Source organism: Lethenteron reissneri, chromosome 28 (assembly GCF_015708825.2).
Source record: "Lethenteron reissneri isolate LAM-NWPU_2019-01 chromosome 28, ASM1570882v1, whole genome shotgun sequence".
Taxonomy (NCBI): Eukaryota; Metazoa; Chordata; class Hyperoartia; order Petromyzontiformes; family Petromyzontidae; genus Lethenteron; species Lethenteron reissneri.
In genome coordinates, this window is record NC_083806.1 from 2,391,369 (window position 1) to 2,409,980 (window position 18,612).

General features: G+C 53.6%; 1 protein-coding gene across 1 annotated transcript in view; it reads left to right on the forward strand.

The window, feature by feature from the left end:
* Positions 1–9,829: 9,829 nt before the first annotated feature.
* Positions 9,830–18,612, forward strand: part of LOC133348776 (mucin-2-like) — a 29,154-nt gene continuing 20,371 nt past the window's right edge. The window contains exon 1 of the mRNA XM_061561765.1: positions 9,830–9,955. The gene's annotated coding sequence lies outside the window, so the exon portion shown is untranslated. The remainder of the gene's footprint in view (positions 9,956–18,612) is intronic.

Below are 18,612 nucleotides of genomic sequence, written 5' to 3' on the forward strand. Positions count from 1 at the left end.
ACAGTACAGCTCTATATCAATCCACTGCTGGACGAAGCCGTCCCTTTACGCCATGCGGGTCGTGGGGGATTATGTAACCATACTTCACCACGCTGGTCGGTGCAGGTGTGCTAAGGCGGGTGGGGGACACTTTCCCAGGATCCTGGACGCGATGGGGGCGCATTCCGGATGAATTGATCACAGGAATGAGACCCAAACTATGCCACGTCGGTGCGCGCGCGTGGAGCCTTGGCATGCTGGGGCAGGTGGGGAGCGGTGGCGCAGCGGTTAGCGCTACGAACCCGGCGAATTCAAGTTCGTTCCTCGCTCACGGAACAACATCGGTGACGATAATTATCCGAACCGGTCCTGCGCCTCCCCTAGGTCGACTGGTGGGGGTATCTAAACAGCGCCACTCGGGGAGACAAAGGCGGCCGGGCGTGGGACTGGTCACCCACCCTCTCATTTGCCGTGCCCGATCTTCATAGGCGCTGTTGCTCGCTAACAGCACTTGCCCCATCAGTCTGTTGAGGCTATACGGGGAGTCTTTGTCTTTGTTTTGCTGGGGCAGGTGCTGCTGCTGCGCGCGCGGTGGGCGGAGTGAGTCTGCGTCACGCGCCACGCTCGGGCGCCTCTGTGCGGATGTTTACGCGTCACGGTATAGGTCGCGCTTTGTGGCTGAGTCGATCTAGGGGAGGCCCAGACACACAATACGTGTACTCTGGCAAAGCAGAGACGCTCTTGGTTGGTGGTCCTGAGCTATCGCTGGAAATTACACGTCACTATGGCGGGAACTGCGTTTCTTTGATTGTGTACTCATTTATTTATTTGCAGGGATGGGCACAATTATACAAACAAATTTATAGGCGGAATGTAATTCAAAGACAAATGCCAAATTGCTGCGAGATGTGCAATTTGGATAACAAATTACACAAGTTAATGAGATTATAGTACATGATCTTAATCACTTGCAGAGCACCCATCTGACGCAATGAGAATCCACTTTTGAATTCCAACATATTAAAAAAATCGACATTTGCCACCCATTAAAATCCCTCTGGTGGGGTGAGTTTTGATTTAAAACCAGGAAGAAAAATCGCGCACACGCGTGGGGCTTCCCGAAACGCTTCCCCACCGCAGCAGCCCGCGGCGCGCGTCACGAAAAAGAAACCGAGACACTCGCAAGGGACGTTGACAAAGTGCGCGCCGAAGCAAATAGAAGCCGCAAGGAGTAAACTTCCTCCTGTACATTCACCCCCTCCTCCTCCTCCTTAAACTCATTCCGTTCCTCTTTTAAATCCTCACCTTCTCCATCGGCCAGCCTCTTCCCTCCCTCCCCTCCAACTCCTTTCCCGTCCCCTCCTCTTTCGTGATCCCTCAGTACCCCTCAATCGCCGTCACTCTCTCGCACCTCCGGTTAGCACGGTTGGCTACGTGCGGTGCGAAAGAAGTTCAACGTACGATGCGTGCACCGATTCCTCAATACTTGCACCGCCCCTGCCATCGAAATCATTCCATCCTGTCACCGCTTGGTTAAGCTACGTCAAGCGCCTTGAGTGAAGGCACTCTCGCTTTAAATATAAATCAGATTAGATTTCACTGAGATACGGAGAGAGAGAAAGTGGAAGCCACGCACAAGAACACAAACGCAGGTTCGTGACACGATTAAACTCGTGTATGTACTGTACGTTGAACTTCGTTCGCACCGTACGTAGCCAACCGTGCTAATCGGAGGTGTTCTCATAGACCGCCTGGTAGCTCGGCCATCAGGCGTCACGGCTATAGGGGCAAGATTAATAACGGAATGGCAGCCAAGGTATGGAACGCGTCCTAAAGGGTACGTCTAGTCGAGGAGCTGGAGTGGTGAAATCAGCTCGCGTGTAGCTGGCGCTGTGTAGCTGGCGCTGTGTGGATTATTTCATCGCAGGATCGTGAGGGGTCACGGGGGTTGTTTGGCGGGGCAGGAGGGAGAGGCATTAATCCAGCAGTGGAGTGACCATGGCTGCTGCTGATGTTGAATCATAGGGGTAATTATTTGACCAGTGTAAGGCCCACTGTGCTGTAGTTATTTTGCAGACAAGCGACCTGGCTACAAAAAGTGGCTTATCACGTGGACATTTCGAGCAGTCAAAGACTCTAAACAGCATGATGTTGATTCTAAATGTGGAGGGAATAAATTGGAGGACTCGGGGAAAAAAAATCCATGCGACCACCGGAAGAGAGACACGCAAACTCCAAATATTAAAAAGGCGTCAGGGTCGGACCCACGACCTCCTGCATCCCAGGCGAGGTAGGTAACATCTCGGCACCGTGGCGCCCCTTGGGTAATGAAAGCCGCCGCATCACCGTGCATAGAAAACGAAAATAAGAAGACTGAAATTTCGCAGGTGGGTAACAATGGAGCGTTTGACATTCCTCGGGCGTCGGCGGTGGGAACAAAACTAAATCACAAAACAGGCGAGGGAAGGAAGTGAACGTGCAAAGAGCCCCCCCCAAAAAATATAAAACAGCCCCCCCCCCGCCACACCAAATCTCCCGTGGGTGCAACCCAAAGCACACGGGAGAGCCATCGCTAGCGATGACACTGAGGAGTGTAGAACGCGTAATAGCCCCTAATCACCAAGCACGCCAGAGGTGCGGCCACCGCCACATCCATCACCAAAGACAAAGATCCCCCGTATAGCCTGTACGGACTGTTGGGGCAAGTGCTCTTAGCGAGTAGCTCCTATGAAGGCCGGCACGGCGCACGATGTGGGGTGGGTGGCCAGCCAGCACCACGCCCGGCCGCCGTTGTCTCTCCCTAGTGGCGATGTTTTTTTACACACCGCACCAGGTACTCATTTGGAGGTTGAGTCGACCTAGGGGAGGCCCAGGACCGGTTCTGATAATCGCCTATTGGTGTTGCCACTGGTGAGCGAGAATCAAACTCGGGTGGCCGGGTTCGTAGCGCAGCGCGCTAACCGTTGCGCCACCGCTCCCCCCCAAATCCACCAGAACCAACCACCTCCATCTCCTCCACCACCCACGCCCAAATGCAGCCCTCAAAGGCGCGACGCAAATTCCACGATACAGTGCCCTCGCCCAGCGTACAGTGAGCGAGCGAGTGAAGAGCCAGCAGAGGGGAGCGGTGGCGCAGTGGTTAGCGCGCCGCCTCCCACTCTGAACCGGGCCGACCCGAGCTCAGGTGCACACCGTCACGGCTCTCGGCTGACGTCGGCGCGCGGGTGATGTCGTCATGAACGTTTCTTTCTGGCACCACCAACTCCAATAATTCACCGATTAGAGAGACAACGCTGACCAACCAGGGTGAAGTATGGTTAAATACCCCCCCCTCCCCTCAACCGCCGCGATGAAAAATATGAATATAAGTTTGACCCTTTCTGGAAATATCAAAAATAAACAAGTGTCAAGTCTGCACGAACCACACGTATTTGTGGCAAAGCGTGCAAACAAACGTGCTCTGATAATATTGCAAGGGTTGTTGTTGTTGTTGCTGCTTTATTCCTTCCGAGCGTCCTTCTGGTCCCCCAATACGACCACGTTCGCTCATGTTAAGTCTCATCTGAATGCTCAGACTCTTCAACTATTAGCTCTGTTTTGTTTCACTAGGTAAGGCCCACTGAGCTGTGTAGCTCTTTTTAAATCCTTTATATTAAGTTCACTTGCTTGCTTGCTTGCGCGCTTACGACCGTGCAAATCTTTCGGTCGTTTTTTAACCCACTTCCCGTGATCCAATCGAGCTGACATTTTGCACACAGACTCGTTGTGCGTGACAATTTATTTTCGTGAAAAAATTTTTCCAAAATTTTACACCTTTTAGGAAATTTTTTTTATATTTAATTGCCAATTGCTTAATGGTGGCAGGCAATCATCTGACCCATAGGTGGCAGCCATCTCAAGCCAGAGGACGAGAGGACTCTAGCCGCCACGCATATAAAGGATTTATAGTGAAAAACTTTGTTTTTACTGGTTCATTTTTTAGGAAGCGACCTGGCGATCACAAATGATAGCCCAACGAAGTGGCGTATTCACGTGGAAATGTCTAGCAGCCAACTGATCTAGACGCGTGTTGATTCTAAATGGAAAAAAGTGAGGATCTGAAGAAAAATCCACGCGACCACGTAAATAAAGAGAGAGAGACATGCAAACTCCAAATATACAACAGGCGTCAGGGTCGGGATCGATTCCCACGGCCTCCTGTATACCAGGCGATGGAGTTAACATCTCGCCACCGCAAAGATCCAGCCGCGTGTCGTCACGGGTTGGCGGATCACACACAGATGCTGTGAAACTCCACTCCTTTCCCGTGCATGTTGAGGCGGAGCCGTCCGTAGCGGGCCCGGCTCTGCCAGGAGAAGACGGTACAGCAAAGTTGCAACTCTGTATTTGTTGCGTCTGTATGGGATAGAGTATTGTATTCTCGAACACGTGGGTTTTCTCCGGGTGCTTCGGTTTATTCCCAGATGTGGTAAACACTCGTTAATTGGCCGATACGACTTTGACATATATAGAGGAGCGCAGAGCTTGGGCAATTGTTGGGAGCGGCAGCTCCTCACCACTGCGTGGCTGCTGCTGCTGCCTCCCAGCTTGTGTCTGTGATTCTCCCCCTCCTCCTGGCGCCTCTGAGTTTCATCTCTCATAATTATTAATCATTATATTATATTACAATTAACAGTATAAATAATTAATATCAGAATGTTAATGATCAATATTACAATTATTTTATGATGAATCTTGTAATAAATAATATACTTAATATTATAATGAGATTTTACCGTTTCAGTCCCCCAACTCCTTTCAAAAATCGAATACACCATACGTACATTTTCCCCTAACGCGGTGATGGGATATTTCTAAATGAATTTTAAAACACCCCATTGTCAAACTCAAAACACGTTCTAGGCAAGAGCAGAGAGTCCAGGAATTTGTAATGCCCCATGAGGACGTAAACATGGTAAGGTTTGGGGTCACGGGTGTTTTTGACATAAATGTCAAAGGTCAAACATTGCTCATGGTGCGTTCCCATTGGTCCCTGGCCATCATCAATGTGACCATCATCATAGACCAAGGTCAATAAAAAAAAACTACTATCTTTTATTTTACCTTTTATTTTCCCAGGTAGACGCCACTGAGCTATAGAGCCATTTTTTCAGAAGTGGTCTGGCCATCACAAATGATACCTCAACGAAGTGGCTTATCATGGTGTGGACATTTATAGCAGCAGACACATACTCGAAACGCGTGGTGATGTTGATTCTAAATGTGGAGGGAAAACCCGGAGGACCTGAAGAAAAATCCACGCAACTACCACGGGGTGAACATGCAAATTCCAAATATACAGACGTCAGGGTTGGGTTCAAACCCACGACTTCTTGTATACCAGGCGAGGTCGTTGACATTTATCCACTGCTGGATAAAGACCTCCACAACATCTGACGATCCTGCAATAACGTGAGGATCCACACGGACACTCGAATTGATTTCACCGCTCCGTCTCCTCCGGTGGACGTCCCTTAGCGGACGCGTTCCGTTTCGCACGTGACTGGACGAGGAGTGCGGTTGCTCAAGTGCCGTGGTTGACTGAAGAAACGAGTGTATTTTTTATTAATATAATAAAACATGAGGAAGTACAGTGTTAATAAATGATTATTTTATTTTAAAAAGTCAAAGCTCATTCTTTTACATGTCCCCATTGCACTGGGGTGGAGCGGTGGCTGCAGTGGTTAGCGCTAACAACATGAATGTCGAGTGACATCTAAACCGGTCCTGGGTCTCCCCCCCACACGCCCACACTGGCCCGCGTGGTGAAGCATGGTCAAACAGCCCCCCATGACCAACCTTCCATCTAGCAGTGGATTGACAAGGGGGGCTGTGCACTTTACATTACGTTTCCAAACTTACAGGAGACACAGGGCAAGTTATGACTTGCACACAGACACACTGCGTATGCAGACAGCAAACACAAACACAAAGAAACAGATACCCCATGTAGCCTTTTCAAAACTTTTGGGGCAAGTGCTGTTAGCGAGCACGTTTTCAAGGCCGGCAGGGCAGACAAGGGGGTGAGTGTGCCAACACCACGCCCGGCCGCCTTTGTCTCCCCGGTGCTGGGTGTTTTCACCCCGCACCAGGTACTCATTCGAGGCTGAGTCCACGTAGGGGGAGCCCATGAACTGATTCAGATGAGTCGGGTCGCCGGGTTCGTAGCGCCACCGCTCCCGACCGTACATGAAGACAACGACACACACGCACAGCCACACAGAAGCACACACGCACACGCTCGCATGCTCCAGGACAATCGACTACTGTTTACAACGACGCTAATGGTTATTCTGCGTGGTGTGTTATATAGTGCTGTGTCAAGCTACGATCCATATCTCGAACCGATAAGAGGGCCCTTGCCTTTAAACATCTGGCAATTCACCAGCATTGGTTCAAAGCGAGCCTGACTCTGCCGATGAGACGTTGAATGTCGAAACCAGCCCAGGGTTTTGCTTGTGTTTAACCAATGCTGCTGAAACGTTGCGCTCCCAGAAGTCGGTGCGGGCGCAAATGTATGTATGTATTTATTTGTAATACGAGTTGCTGAGCACGGGGTATCAACCTCCCGAAACGCCAAGCGGCCAGCAACAAGCAGCGCCATCATCAAAGCAGCCGTAAGTAGATTGAGAGTATAACTGAATTGAGCTGGGGATATTATTGTCAGAGCTGGGGAGGGTGGAGACGTCGGGAGGAAATTGCAAAGTCGACCAGTGTGAGGGAATACGCAGCAAGATCAGTATTGATTGTGAGTGGGAGGATGAGTAGGTGGGTGAGAGAATGAGTGTGTGGGTGAGTGAGTGGGTGGGTGAGTATGTAGGTGAGGAAGTGAGTGTGTGGATGAGTGAGTGGGTGAGTGAGTGGGTGAGTGAGTATGTGGGTGAGGAAGTGAGTGTGTGGGTGAGTGTGTGGGTGAGTGAGTGGGTGGGTGGGTGGGTGAGTGTGTGGGTGAGTGAGTGTGAGGGTGAGTAAGTGAGTGTGTGGATGAGTGAGTGGGCGAGTGGGTGAGTGAGTGAGTGAGTGGGTGGGGGAGCGGTAGTGCAGCAATTAGCGCGCTGCGCTGAGAACCCGGCAATCCGAGTTCGATTCGCGCTCACAAGGTTGACTCAGCCTCAAATGAGTACCTGGTTCGGTGTGTAATCATCGCCACCAGGGAGATAAAGGTGGCTGGGCGTGGCGTATTGGCCTTCATTGGTGCTCGCTAACATCACTTGCTCCATCAGTCTGTTACGGCTATACGGTTCGTGCGCTGCGGGATGAACTCAGCGACCAACACCAGTGACGATTATATAATTTATCTGCACTGGTCCTGGGCCTCCCCTAGGTCGATGCATCCTCAAATGAGTACCTGGTGTGGTGTGTTAACATCGTCACTGGGGAGACAAAGGCGGCCGGGCGTGGTTCTGGCCACCCACCCCGTCGTGTGCGCTGCCGCGCTGCGCCGTATGCGTGCTGTGCTATGTGCGTGCTGTGTGCGTGCTGTGTGTGCTATGCGTGCTGTGTGTGCTGTGTGCGTGCTGTGTGTGCTGTGTGCGTGCTGTGCGTGCTGTGTGCGTGCTGTGTGCGTGATGTGTGTGCTGTGTGTGTGCTGTGTGCGGGCTGTGTGTGCTGTGTGCGTGCTGTGTGCGTGCTGTGTGCGTGCTGTGCGTGCTGTGTGTGTGTGCTGTGTGTGTGCTGTGTGCGTGCTGTGTGCGTGCTGTGTGCTGTGTGCGTGCTGTGCGTGCTGTGTGTGTGTGCTGTGTGCTGCGTGCTGTGTGCGTGCTGTGTGCGTGCTGTGTGTGCTGCGTGCTGTGTGCTGTGTGCGTGCTGTGCGTGCTGTGTGCGTCCTGTGTGCGTGCTGTGTGTGCTGCGTGCTGTGTGCTGCGTGCTGTGTGCGTGCTGTGTGCTGCGTGCTGTGTGCTGTGTGCGTGCTGTGTGTGCTGTGTGCTGCGTGCTGTGTGCTGTGTGCGTGCTGTGTGTGTGCTGTGTGCGTGCTGTGTGCGTGCTGTGTGTGCTGTGTGCGTGCTGTGTGCTGTGTTGTGTGTTGTGTGCTGTGTGTGTGCTGTGTGCGTGCTGTGTGCGTGCTATGCGTGCTGTGTGCGTGCTGTGTGCTGTGTGTGCGTGCTGTGTGCGTGCTGTGTGCGTGCTATGCGTGCCGTGTGCGTGCTGTGTGCGTGCTATGCGTGTGTGCGTGCTGTGTGTGTGCTGTGCGTGCTGTGTGCATGCTATGCGTGCTGTGTGCGTGCTGTGTTTGTGCTGTATGCATGCTATGCGTGCTGTGTGTGTGCTGTGTGCTGTGTGTGTGTGCTGTGTGCATGCTATGCGTGCTGTGTGTGTGCTGTGCGTGCTGTGTGCTTGCTATGCGTGCTGTGTGTGTGCTGTGTGCGTGCTATGAGAGACACAGGAATGCTGCCACGGCTCTAGTAATTGCCGCGATGGTCGTGACTGCTGAGCGCGGCTTTTGCGGCGCAGCCGGTTGAGTGAGGGCCCTGGGGGGCTACGAGTTGGGGGGGGGCAGGGGGGCGGGGGTGGGGGTGTGCTGGGACGCGTGTGGTCGCTGTGTGTGTGTGGGGAGCGGTGGCGCTGTAGTTAGCGCGCTTCGCTATGAACCAGTGACGATTGTCTGAGCCGATGTTGAACCTTCCCTAGGTCGACTCAGCATCGAATGAGTACCTGGGGCGGAGTGCAAACATCGCCACGAGGGAGGCAGCGGCGATTCTGACCGGGCGTGGTGTTGGTCACCCACCCCCCTCGGGTGCCGTGCCGGCCTTCATTGGTGCTACTCACGAACAGCACTTGCCCCAAAAGCACGTTTGACTATACGGGGGATCTTTGTATTTGGCTTTGTATGGTGATGGCGGTGAGCGCGCTGCGCTGCGAACCCGGCACCCAGAGTTCGATTCCCGCTCACGGCTAACCGGTAGCGAGTATCTGAACCGGTTTTGGTCAACCCTCTAGGTTGACTTAGCCTTAAACGAATTTTGCCGATACGGTTTGCCCCTGTAACGGTGTATTCCCATTAGACGTCCACCCCTTCACCCCTATAATCACTACAACTCACCATCATCACCGCCACCACCATCATCACGACTACCCCAATCACCACCATCAGCGGCAGTGGTTTTATCACCACTACCATCATCACCACCACCATCGCTATTATCACCAACACCACCACATCATATCCAACACCATATCTTCATTATTTTCACGTCGACCACCATCGTTATTGTCACCACCATTATTATCATCACCAGCACCATCAGTAAAAGATAAAGATGTCCCATATAGCCTTAACCGACTTTTGGGGCAAGTGTTATTAAAACGAGCACCGATGAAGACCGGTACTACACACGAGGGGGTGGGTGGCCAGCACCACCGCCCGACCGCCTTTGTCTCCCTACCGACGACGTTTAAACACCGCACCAGGTACTCATTTGAGACTGAGTTGACCTAAGGGAGGCCCAGGTGCAGATATTCGTTACCGATGTGGGTCGAGAGCATGAATCGAACTCTGATCGCCGGGTTGATAGTGCAGCAGCACCAACAACAACAGCAGCCGTCATTCACCACTAAGTGGCGGTGACGTCACCACGGCGCCTGTGCCAGGCCAGGTGCACTATCACCAGCACCACCAACAGCACTTACAAATCACCACCAACATCAGTAGCATCACCATCACGAGTTCCTTCCCCCGCCCCCTCCCCCTAGGCGACCCCCCCCCCTCCCCCGGGCCCCTCCCCCTGGGTCCGCTGCTCCAGGTAAAAAGCGCCTCCCGCCCCCCGCCCTCTCTCCCTCCCCCCCACCCACTCAAGGCGGCGCGCGTCGCTTCCTCGACTCAGACGCAGAGCGCGCGCGCGCGTGGGTCGCGTCCGCGTGCCCCTGGGGAGCCCCTAAGGGGTCTGACAATGGGCAGCAGCTGCTGCTGCTGAAGCGCCACGGATCGACCTACAGCGGGGTAAGGGAGCTTCGCGTGCTGCGCGTCTCGGATGTCACCCACCCACCCAGCCGGTCACCCACCCACCCAGCCGGTCACCCACCCAGCCGGCCGGCCGGTCACCCACCCACCCAGCCGGTCACCCACCCACCCAGCCGGTCACCCACCCAGCCGGCCGGCCGGTCACCCACCCACCCACCCAGCCGGTCACCCACCCACCCAGCCGGCCGGTCGGCCACCCACCCAGCCGGTCACCCACCTACCCAGCCGGCCGGTCGGCCGGTTACCCCCCCCCCCCCACGTGCGCGCGTTCGCGCCCCCCACGTGGCGAGCGGGTCCGGGCTGGGACAGGAAAGCCGCGAGTTCGACTCCTGGGTGAGGGTTGACTCAGCCCATCAACCATCCCTCCGCGGTTGATAAAAACAAATGAGTACCACTGTGTGGGTGTGGGAAGTCAACATTGGTGGTTCTCTTTTGTGGTTGTTGTCAAGGATGTTGTATTGTTGTTGAAGAGCCAAAGGTACAGAACGAGTAAGAGAGGAAGGGCGAGACGTCATAGAACAAACTGACGGCTGACATTACGAGTTACTACATCCTCCTCGTGTTTAAACATTAGTTGTTCTCTTACAGGTAGACTTGAACCGTCCCCCACCCCGCCATAGGAATGTGGAATTTCCACCGCTGACTCAGGGGCAGTAAACAGGAGACGATGCGCAGTTGAGCGAGAGCTGTCGTCACGCGGCTGTTGACGTCTCTCGCGAGTGAAGAAGGGTCACAGTTGTTTGTCTTTCTGCTCAGGAGCGCCGAAGGCGGCAGTCGTGAATGTAGCGACCTCGACGAGATGACCGGCTGAGTCGGCACACACGCAAAACCGTTCTAGTTTGCCCCCTTATATTCTGCCCCGAAGAAAATGCCATTACCCGAAACGTCGGCCTATTGTGGTATGCGCCCATCGTAAGGGCAGCGTTAATGATCGGTGTGGTCGTGGAGGGTGTCAGTGTGTGAAGCGATTAGCGCGATGCGCTACGAACCCGGCGACCCGAGTTTGATTCCCGCTCAAGGCCAACACCAGCAATGCGTCAAACATCGCTAGCACTGGGGAGACAAAGGCGGCCGGGCGTGGTGCTGGCCGCCCACCCCCTCGTGTGCCGTGCCGGCCCTCATAGCTGCTACTCGCTAACAGCACTTGCCCTAACAGTCTGTTAAACCTTTCGGGAGGTCTTTGTCTTTGCATGCGAACGCGCACAGCACGTTCGCATTATTCCACTGCTGGATAAGGGCCCCCAGGTGGTGCCGGGGGGGAGGGGGGGGCTGTTTGACCATACTTCACCACCCAATGGCTCAGTGTGGCTTGGTGAAGGCGGCGAGCATACACGGAAGACAATGTACACTACAACGAGCGATGTTCACGCACCGGCCTCTGCTACTCCTAAGGTAACCCTGCGGTAACCTATAAGACCTGTTAGGCATGGGAAGCCAATTAGCCGATGGCATGAAACGCACCTTTTCTACGTGTGGAGTTCTGGTTACGTAACACGCGCGCATTCGCCCCTAATGCATATCGAGACGTGTCAGGGCACGGTCTCTAACTCCTAACGCAGTGCTTCTTATTCATCTTCACCTGGGGTGCATGCGCCACTCCCTGGGCGTGCGAGATGCCCTTTGTGGGGGTGCGAGACGTGGCCAGATTTTTGTTCGAAGGCGAATCATCGAAAACACAAATTAAGTACGGGCACGTAAGTGCAACTAGTTTGTTCAATAAAATATATGTATTAACATATTTTTTAGGATTGAGAATCAAACGGATACAAGGCTGCAGTAAAGGTTAAGAATCACTGCCCGAGGGGATCGCCAGGGTGGGAATTCGTCCTCCAACTATACGGGACATTGCCGCTACTGTATTAGATATCCTGTGGGGAAAAAGCTTCATAGCTCATCGGATTCCTCCAGGAAAAATTCATATTCTGATTCTGAAATGAAGTACAGTACTGTACTTTGAGAGTGACGTTTCAAATTTGGCAAAGTAGTGTCTGTCAGTCCGCTACGCCTGCACAAAACCGTGGTTTGTCGCGAAAGAGACGGCGCGTCGTATTTAACGGTAAATAGTAATTGCATTAATCTGCGGTATTTGCCGGGGCGGCCGGGGGGGGGGGGGACGATTTGAACCGCAAAAAATCTACTGCAGACAAACAGGCGGCGGGTAGCGACGAACACCTGTACCAGTCACGTCTTTGAAAACTAGTTTCTTTAGAATTGTTTTTGTGTTTCGTTTGTTGTCCTTCCCCCGCACCTCCCATGAGCTCGGTTGGCTACGCACGGCGCGAAATAAGTTCAACGCACGTACATAGAAGTCGTCGCGCACGCGTTTCAGCCAAGACTAGGCTCATTGCTCGGTCAATGATTGACCTCATTTTCAAACTTTACAAGGGGTAGTTGTAGACTGCTTAGCCGCCCATATAAAGTTAATTAGACCATCGCGGGGGAGTACGTGGTGGGGGTGGGGGGTTATCTGGTTGATGTGCGGTATGGGCCGTGTGGGGTGAGAGTGCCGAGTAACGCTATGCGGGGTAGCTGCAGCAGGAGGAGGAGGGGGCGAGTGGCCGTGGACTCGCGTGGGCTGCGGACTTTGAGCCGAGCGCAGTAGGAAATGAGAGTTCAATGAGAATCACGCGTCTGTGTGTGTCTGTGTGTGTGTCTGTGTGTGTGTCTGTGTGTGTGTGTGTCTGTGTGTGTGTCTGTGTGTGTCTGTGTGTGTGTCTGTATGTGTGTCTGTGTGTCTGTGTGTGTGTCTGTGTGTGTGTGTGTGTCTGTGTGTGTGTCTGTGTGTGTGTCTGTGTGTGTGTCTGTGTGTGTGTCTGTGTGTCTGTGTGTGTGTCTATGTGTGTATGTGTGTGTGTCTCTGTGTGTGTCTGTGTGTGTGTCTGTGTGTGCGCGTGAATGTGCGTCCTCAGAGCGCTTAGCGCGCTGCACTACGAACCTAAAGCCCCGAGTTCGATTCCAGCTCACGGCCACCAACACCAGTGAAGATTATCCGAACCGGTCCTGGGCCTCCCCTAGGTCGACTCAGCCTCAAATGAGTACCTGGTGTGGTGTGTAAACATCGCCACCGGGGAGACAAAGGCGGCCGGGCGTAGTGTTGGCCACCACCCCCCTGTGTGAGCTTCATAGGTGCTCGCTAACAGCACTTGCTCCTCCAGTCTGTTGCGGATATGAGGGGGATCTTTGTGTGTGCGTCACGATGTGTCTCTCACTGTGTGGCTGTCTGTTTGTGCTTCGAATCCAGCGAACTGAGTTCGATTCCCGCTCACGGCCAATAACAGCTCGTGGCGATTATCTGAACCGGACCTGGGTCTCGCCTAGGTCGACTCAGCCTGAAATGAGTACCCAGTGCGGTGTGTAAACATCAGCACTCGGGACAAAAGGCGGCCAGGCGCGGTGATGCCCACCCTTCGCTTCGTGCGCCGTGCCGGCCTCGATAACACTTGTCCGCACAGTTTGTTAAGGCTATACGGGGCGTCTTTGTCTCTACGTGTGTTCACGATCTCACGAACAGCACCTGTCCCCTAGGCGAGTGGCGGTAGTTTCGTGGTTTGGTACTTTTCCAGTTTCACAGTCAAAAGGCAAAGTGATTTCCTGCTCATGGGAACATTAAGACGCAGCTCATAGCCTGTATACAGTCCTCGTCCAATGGTGGAAATTCCACATTCTTATTGCGGGGACGAGTCCACTCACAGGACAAAATCCAATGTTGACCTCCCCACAAAGTGGTAGTCGTTTTATCGACCCCAGAGTTATGATGAGCCGTGCCAACCCACAACCAGGTTACGAACTCGCAACCTTCCGATCGTTCACTCTACCGCTGAGCCGCCTGGTCGGATTATAAAACAAATTAAAATGTTCACTTGTAAGTGCGCAGTAACCGCTCGCTCGCGTAGAGAGAGAGATAGGGGGGACGACAACTCAGAGGTGCCAGGAGGAGGAGGAGGAACCACAGACAAGCGGGAAGGCTGCAGCAGCCACGCGGTGGCGAGGAGCCGACGCTAGCAACAATTGCCCAAGCTCTGCGGTCCTCTACGGCAGTGTTCTTCACTCGTTTTCAGAGGGGTGGGATGGGGAGGGCGCACCTTCGCCGATAAGATATCATCAGTGTGTGAGGGCCGCCACGCCGTTTGAAACCAGCAGCACGGTTGGCTACGTACGGTGCGAAATACGTTCAACACACACACACATTTGTGTATTGTCGGGGGCCGCACTGAAGGCCACCAGTGGGCGTTGGGGCCTTGCAATGAAGACCACCGCTCCGTGCAGTCAGTCGCCAACGACGCTGGCGGTGCGACAGCCGGTGCGTGGGGGCTGCTGAAGGGAAGACGGAGCCACCTCCGTTTCGGTTCCGTGTGCCCTGTGCGACCCAACGACCACCCTCCCGGCTGTGTACAAACAGCTGACCTTTGCCCGATCGCAACCCCACTTCGTGTATTATCTCTATCGTCCGTTTGGGTAGAGGCGCAGCCCTGCAAGTGCTTGCTCGTGCCCGATGCTGGCGGAAGGGGGGCTCCACTCGAGAGGCAGCTGCAAGCATGCCCTCCAGAGAGAGACAGAGATGAGAGTGAGATGAGAATCAATGTAACACGGGGTAGTCGTCGTAGTAGGCTTTCACGACCAATATTATTCGGGCGGGTGTGGTGGTCTGCACCACCCACCCCCCCAATCAGGGAATCGCTCGCTCGTCTGCCCCTGTGCAGTAGGGAGGGTTCTTGCTGTTGACACAGCAGAGCGCGTCTCTCTCTCTCTCTGTACGTCCCTGGAAATGTTCGTTCGTTCCTTCCTTCATTCCTCAATCCTTCGTCATTGTCCGAGTTGTTGTGTCCACGTGACACTGAGCGAAAGGAAAAGAAAAAGAGGAACAGCGTCGATCAGGGAGCCGCGTGGACACGGAGAGATAAGGAGAGCGTAGGAGAGAGAGGGGCGCCTTGGGAAATGACGCGTCACGGCGATTAGCACGGTTGGCTACGTACGGTGCGAAATAGTTCAACGTACAGTAAGACACAAAGCGACGATGGCAACGTAAGGGGTCGAGACTAGCGGCGGAGCGCCAGCCCAAGGAGGGATCGTCTCCAACGCCGGAGGTGGAGCAGGAAACCTGCCACCACCGCTGGACATCTGTGAGAAAGAGCTTCACAGCTCATCGGATTCCTCCAGTTTCCAGTGTAAATACGTCTTCTGATTCCGACGGTTTCATCCGCCGCACTACCGGAAAGACTTGCGTAGAGATCCGTAGTCTCACGTATCGAGGGACCCGTGTACCCACACGGAGACACACGTGCACGGGTGGCTAACTTCGTATCAACAAATGTGTCCACCCAGGGGTAAATCCCTACGCCGTGTGCCCCCCCCTCACCCCTGACGCCTTCAAACGATGACGTCTGACACCGTCACGTCGAAGCGCGCTCCCCTTACCCCCCAAAAGCGCGGGGCCCGGGGCGGTCGCCCCGATTCGCTCAACACCCTAGGGGACGGCTCTGTGTGTGTGTGTACTAGGGGACGGCTCTGTGTGTGTCTGTGTGTACTGGGGGACGGCTCTGTGTGTGTGTGTACTAGGGGACGGTTCTGTGTGTGTGTGTACTAGGGGACGGCTCTGTGTGTGTGTGTACTAGGGGACGGCTCTGTGTGTGTGTGTGTACTGGGGGACGGCTCTGTGTGTGTGTGTACTGGGGGACGACTCTGTGTGTGTGTACTGGGGGACGGCTCTGTGTGTGTGTGTACTAGGGGACGGCTCTGTGTGTGTGTGTACCTCCGACTGTTTTTGTGCAGCGTCTGGAGATGCGTTCAGTGGCTAAATTTAGACCCCCCCGAGAGGCGGCACAGGAGTCACAGCCACTGGGTGTGGCTGTGCCCCAAACACCCACGGGGAGAGACGGGTTTGCGATTCGGAACCTGCTGGTAAGGGTAAAAACTAAACTTTTATAAACGTTTGTTTTTTAATTACCAGGTAAGACCCACTGAGCTGTATAGCTCTTTTTTCAGAAGCGACCTGGCCACAAATGATAGCTCAACGAAATGGATTAACATCATGTGGACATTTATAGCAGCCAAATACTATAAACGGGTGATGTTGATTCTAAATGTGGAGGTGAAAAAACCAAAGCTGGATAAAAAGCCACGCGACCACGGGGAGACAGACACGCAAACTCCAAATATACAGCAGCAGCAGCAGGCGTCAGGGTCGGGATTGAACCCACGACCTCCTGTATACCAGGCGAGGTAGTTAACATCTCGCCACCATGGGTAGAGATGTTGCAGCCCTGCAATGTACTTATGGTACTGTAGTCATAAATAATAAGACTGTACTGTCAACTCGTAACGCGCCGCGTCCACGCGGTATTTGCTCCTCGCTGTCGAAGAGAGACAGAGACGACGACTCTTGGGGGTCGACTCAGAGGCGTGGATGAGGAGCCGCAGACGAGCGGAGATCATCAGCAGCAGCAGCCACGCAATGAGCTGGTGCCACATTTCCCTCTAGACCCTGGCTGGCCAGGAGAATGCAGTACAGCAGGTTGACAAATCGCCACGTGTTTCCATCTGCATGGGGATCGAGCGTTTCCCCTTCGCGCAAGGCGTGGGCTTCTCTTGGTGTTCCGGTTTCCTCGAGGATTGTGTAAGTACTCATCACTAAGTGGCTGAAAAAAAGATCTTAAAATAGAAATCCGATGTAGCGGTAGGACCCTCCTGAAAACCAGTCATACGACTCAGTGTGGCGTTCCGGGATAAATCAGTAATTACAATTAATTACGTTATTTTAATTTTAACTAACACAATTTACCGAGGTTCACTTCCCCATCCACGGATGATATCAGCACGAAAGCGGTACCTGGATATGCCCTGGTCCTCCTCTAGGTCGACTCAGCCTTCAATAACAATGAGTACCTGCCGCGGTGTGTGAGCGTCATCGATGTTTTGGATGAATGAGCGGGCGGTGGGGGGAGGGGGCCGGGGTGGGGGACGAAGGCAGCTGGGCGTAGTTCACTCGCCTACCACGAATTGGTGCTCGCTCCTAGCCCGTGGAGCCTCTCTGTGTGCTGTGAGTGAGTGGGTGGAGTGCGTGCGTGAGTGCGTGAGTGAGTGAGTGATTGAGTGATTAAGTGAGTGTGTGTGTGCGTGAGTGAGTGCGTGAGTGATTGAGTGCGTGAAGAGTCAGTTCGTGTATGAATTAATGAATGCGTGAGTGAGTGCGAGCAAGTGAGTGCGTGGGTGAGGAAGTGAATGTGTGAGTAATTGCGTGAGTGAGTGGCTGATTGAGTGAGTGAGTGCGTGAGTGAGTGGCTGATTGAGTGAGTGAGTGCGTGAGTGAGTGCATGACTGATTGAGTAAGTGAGTGCGTGAGTGAGTGCGTGAGTGAGTGCATGACTGATTGAGTGAGTTCGTGAGTGAGTGCGTGAGTGATTGAGTGAATGAGTGGCTGATTGAGTGAGTGCGTGAGTGAGTGCATGACTGACTGATTGAGTGAGTGAGTGCATGAGTGAGTGGCTGATTGAGTGAGTGCGCGAGTGAGTGAGTGCGTGAGTGAGTGCATGACTGATTGAGTGAGTGAGTGCGTGAGTGAGTGCGTGAGTGAGTGCATGACTGATTGAGTGCGTGAGTGAGTGCGTGAGTGAGTGCGTGACTGATTGAGTGAGTTCGTGAGTGAGTGCGTGAGTGATTGAGTGAATGAGTGGCTGATTGAGTGAGTGCGTGAGTGAGTGCATGACTGATTGAGTGAGTGAGTGCGTGAGTGAGTGCGTGAGTGAGTGCATGACTGATTGAGTGAGTTCGTGAGTGAGTGCGTGAGTGATTGAGTGAATGAGTGGCTGATTGAGTGAGTGCGTGAGTGCGTGAGTGAGTGCATGACTGACTGATTGAGTGAGTGAGTGCATGAGTGAGTGGCTGATTGAGTGAGTGCGCGAGTGAGTGAGTGCGTGAGTGAGTGCATGACTGATTGAGTGAGTGAGTGCGTGAGTGAGTGCGTGAGTGAGTGCATGACTGATTGAGTGCGTGAGTGAGTGCGTGAGTGAGTGCGTGACTGATTGAGTGAGTTCGTGAGTGATTGAGTGAATGAGTGGCTGATTGAGTGAGTGCGTGAGTGAGTTCATGACTGACTGAGTGAGTGCATGAGTGAGTGCGTGAGTGATTGAGTGAGTGAGTGATTGAGTGAGTGAGTGCGTGCGTGAGTGAGCGAGTGACTGAGTTGGCGCGGGGAATCACGGTGACTCCCAAACGCACAGCGCGGAGGCGAGCCCTGGCTCGGGGTGCAGAGCAGGGCTCGGCAACCTTTCTAAGAAGACGAAGAAGGAGAGACATTTTCTGTTGTTTTGGTCTTCGGCCAAAATAGTTCGAGAGCCGCATCACACGCAGAGCCACTTGTACACAAACACAGCAGCGGGTATACAGCAGATGCCAACAACACTTTAAATAAAATAGGCGATGGAATAAACTGCGTCTCTGTTAGTTTTACCCCTTAGTTATTCTTTATCAATACAGTTTGACTGCTGTACGTTTTGTTGCCACCAAGATATTCCATAGTGACCCCATTCCCTGGCCGTATTTTTTATAATTTATCTGTACGTAAAAGATCCGCACGCGACTCCGTAGCCGCAGGTCGCTGACCCCTGTTGTAGAGGAAGAACATCGCCCAGCCCGTGATT